Raw genomic sequence first — 4684 nt, forward strand, 5'->3', positions numbered from 1 at the left:
AACCAGATGAACACAGATGTGTCTTTAAAAAGTGTAATAGTAAGCATTAGCTATTATTTTTTCCAACCTTTTATGACTTATAAGGTAGAATTATCTGAGGAAAACAGAGGTACAAATGACAGTTGTTGCTTAAGATACTAAGAAGGGCCATCGATGACCTGACTTTTCAGCCTGTTGTTGAGCACCAGGTACCCCTCATCCCTTCTTGACTCCAATTTGCTCCTTTCTGGGCTCTTTGCTTCCAAATGTCAATGCCAGCTCCTTTCTGATCAGGTATTGGCATTAATAGATTGTGTGGTACTAGTCCAGTTTAATAGTGGACTAAAGAAGAAATTAAAACCCAAATGAGTTTGGACTACAGAGGTATTTTAGACATGGTGGCAGATGATAGAATAGATAGCTATACAGTATATTTAATGTAAAACCTGCCAGTGCTTTCAAATCTTGCTTCTTACTATAGCTTCGTAAGAGTTGCGGCGTTATTCTTCCTACAGATGAGGGTCCCTGTGACCCTCATAGCAGCCGTTAAGTAGATAGGAAATTACAATAAGGTATTTAAAAATGACACATATGGGGCTTCCCTGGTGGCGCAATTGTTGAGAGTCTGCCTGCCGATGCCGGGGACACAGGTTCGTACCCCAGTCCGGGAAGACCCCACATGCTGTGGAGCGGCTCGCCCGTGAGCCATGGCCCCTGAGCCTGCGCGTCCAGAGCCTGTGCTCTGCAACAGGAGAGGCCACAACAGTGAGAGGCCCACGTACCGCAAAAAAAAACAAAAAACAAAAAACAAGGCAGAAGATTGAGTGGTCTTCCGTCTCTCTCAGTGAGTAAATAGATATTACCAATACTGTTCAGTTGTTTATTCAGAGTCAATGCCAAGTTTGAAGATTTAACCTTTGTGAATAGTCTGCCTATGACAAGTACGGAAGAGGTTATTTTCAAAGACGATGAGAAAACACTGATTTCAGCACAACCTAAGATGGAATCTGCTAAGATTTGTTACAATTGATAGTAAAAATATATGTGGAGCATTAAAAGGCATAGTTGTACAAATTGTATTATCAGCAGGTACTTTGCAGAAAGTGCTTGAATCTATCATGTGTTATAAAACCAAACCATCATCAGTTTTGTGCATTTTTGTCAGAAATAGGAGCTGAATATCCTGACCTGCTCTACCACGCTTCAGTGATTTAGCAGTGATAACACTTTATTGCAAATTTTTTGAGCTCAGGGCCAAGATTGTAATATTTCTGAATGAGGAGAACCACCTTTAACTACTGTTATCAAGTACTGAATGACTGTGGACATTAGTCTTTACAGCAGGTAAAGTCATTTCAACAACAACCTAACACTTTCTATACTTCTTGTGGTGTCAACAGTTAAAACATGAAATTAGGCCTCCATTCCCATGCAGCCTTTCAGCAGATAAATTTTGTGAGCTCAAACTAAAGTTCCAGAAGCTCTTTTTTGGACCTCAATGCAAATGCAAAAAAAAATCCTTACTTCAAAATTTATTTAACTGTGTAGTTGAGGAGCTTCCACCTAACCTTCAATTGCAAGTGTTTAGTCTGCAAAGTAATGACATGCTAAAAGGCAAATATCAGAGAATTTAATAGAATTCTATAAATGCCTTCCCAGGGATTAATATACTTAATTAAAATCAGATGCTCATGGATTGATATCAGTATTTGGCAGTACCCATCTGTGTAAAAAGGCACTTTCAGATATGAAACATGTAAATATCATTACAGATCAACATTAACTGATGAACATTTGTAATGTTTTGAATGACAGGAAACACACACTTTGAACCCCAATTAAGCAAAATTTTATCTCCTAAAAAAGAATTCCCTTTTTCTCATTAGTGGAACAATATTACTTTTTTTTAAAAAAAGTACTTAATATAGTATTACTATATTATTTTATGAATGTCATCAATAAAAATCTTGTAGAAAATTGTTTCTCTTTTATATAAGTACCTACATAATGTGCTTGGTCTGCAAAGCCTAAAATATTTACTGTCAGCCCCTGTACAAAAAAGTTTGCTGATTTTGGAGTTAGAAAAACTAGTAGCTAGGGGTGACAGCATAAACACTCAAAATACAAAATAACAGAATAATCCAGAAATAGAATTTTAATAATCATAAGAAATTGATTTATACAATTAAATGCAAAGAAGTTTGAAGACCTGAAATGGATAATCTCTATGAAAATATAATTTACCAAAGATGACCCTAGGAAGACAAAGCCTTAACAGACCAGATTTCATTAAAAAAAAGTTGCCAAAGATGTGACCCCCAGAAAACTATTTGAGCTGTTCTAGAGCATAGAAACAAAAGGAAAAATTTGAATGCTATTTTAGAATTAAACGAGCAAACATGGATATCAATTTTAAAGTCCTAAATAAATTATTAAGAAAAGATCCAGGGCTTCCCTGGTGGCGCAGTGGTTGAGAGTCTGCCTGCCGATGCAGGGAACACGGGTTCATGCCCCGGTCTGGGAAGATCCCACATGCCACGGAGTGGCTGGGCCTGTGAGCCATGGCCGCTGAGCCTGCGCGTCTGGAGCCTGTGCCCTGCAACGGGAGAAGCCACAACAGTGTGAGGCCCGCATACTGAAAAAAAAAAAAAAAAAAGATCCAACACTACATTTAAAAATTAATACATTATGATTAAGTAGAGTTTATTCCAGGAATATGTGAATGGTTCAGTATTAGAAAACATTAATCATTTACAGAGAAAACTCATGGACAAGCTCATAGATGTTAAAAAAGCATTTGACAAAATTCAACATTTAATAAAATACAAATTGATAGAATGAATACATGCATATATACATACATACACCTCTAAAACATACCATGTGTACATATGCAAATATGTGTATATATAATGTGTATTATATATACACATTCCAAAACTGATGTGAAAATATTGGAGGTATTCCCTTAAAGTTAAGAACAAGAAAATGAGTCCTCTTTCACCATACTGTTTTCTCGTATTAAAGGTATTAGCTAGCACAATGACATTAGATTGCAAGAATTGAAAAGAGTAAAACTTTTTATTTGCAGAAAATATGACTATATTCCCGTACAGCCCATGAGAATAAATAGTTAGATAATTTAATAAAGTAATAGGATATAAAATTAAAATACAAAAAATCAATAGTTATTATATGTACAGCAACCATTAAATACATGGAAGAGAAAGTACCTTTTTACAAAATCAATAGAAATAGATGAGTGGGGAAAACATTAAAACATTCTTGAAGGAGCTGTAGAGGAGGAAGAAATTTTCCTCTTCATTTTGAAGTTCCTCTGGCTGATCTAAGAATTTAATTGACATTAGAGAGTAACAGAAAATCAAACAAAAATTAACGTGTAAAGTCTGCCTTTTCTCAGAAAATAACCAGCCTAAAACAATATGCCATAGAGACATATTTTAGGATGGCAAATTCTGCTCCCCTACAGAGCCAAAAGGAGACTTTGACAAATGGATAGATATGTTCTTGGATAAGAAGACAACACAAAGATGTTTGTTCTCCCTTGGCTAAGGTATGAATTTAATGAGATCAGGTATTTTTTCCCTATAAGACCAGACAAGCTGTTTCTAAAATTTACATGAAAAGTAAAAGAATAGCCACAAACAAATAACTGTATGGGGGTTTTAGCCCCATCAGGTATTGAAATATACTATAGAATTTGAATAATTAAAATATTGTAATAATGGCATGAATAGACCGACAAATAGAATTGAAAAGAAAGTCAGAAATAAATTCAAATACATAGAAGAACATCAAGTCTGTGGAACAAAGATGGACTTTTTAATAAATGGTATTGGGAATAATTTTCAGTTATTTGAAACCAGTTAAAAATTTGAACCCATATCTCATAGCATATGCCTTGATATACTACTGTCAACTGAAAAAAAATGCACAACTAAAAGTTGAGGATTATGCTTTATTTAGGGACATTATGAGGATTTAATCCTGGGATACGTCCTCTCAAAGATAAGGGAGGAGTCAGGATATATAGGAGTTTTTGCAAAAAAAAAAAAAAGGTAGTCGAACTTCAAAATATCAATATTACTGCTAATTAAGGAAAAACCAGACATCCAAAGTTAATGAATTTAGCATTTTTCTGTGTATGAGAAAATGCAAGAGTCTGGGCTTATTTAAATTCTTTCCTTGACATGCACGTTAACTGTCTATGGCCAGTATCCTGTTTTCTCTCCATCCTGAACCCCCTCAGGGTGTGCTGTGTGGGTGAGGGGAAGCTGCTGCAGTGGCTGAAGGTTGAATGACTGTAACATCCTTTGTTTACATTCTTTTTTTTTGAATTTTATTTTTTTTATACAGCAGGTTCTTATTATCCATTTTATACATGTTAGTGTATATATGTCAATCCCAATCTCCCAATTCATCCCACCCCCCCACCCTCCCCGCCACTTTCCCCCCTTGGTGTCCCTACGCTTGATCTCTACATCTGTGTCTCTGTTTCTGCCCTGCAAACTGGTTCATCTGTACCATTTTTCTAGGTTCCACATATATGCGTTAATAAACAATATTTGTTTTTCTCTTTCTGACTTACTTCATTCTGTCTGACAGTCCCTAAATCCATCCATGTCTCAACAAATGACCCAATTTCGTTCCTTTTTATGGCTGAGTAATACTCCGTTGTATATAT

Source organism: Lipotes vexillifer, unplaced genomic scaffold (genome assembly GCF_000442215.2).
Source record: "Lipotes vexillifer unplaced genomic scaffold, Lipotes_vexillifer_v1.1 scaffold1762, whole genome shotgun sequence".
Classification (NCBI taxonomy): domain Eukaryota; kingdom Metazoa; phylum Chordata; class Mammalia; order Artiodactyla; family Lipotidae; genus Lipotes; species Lipotes vexillifer.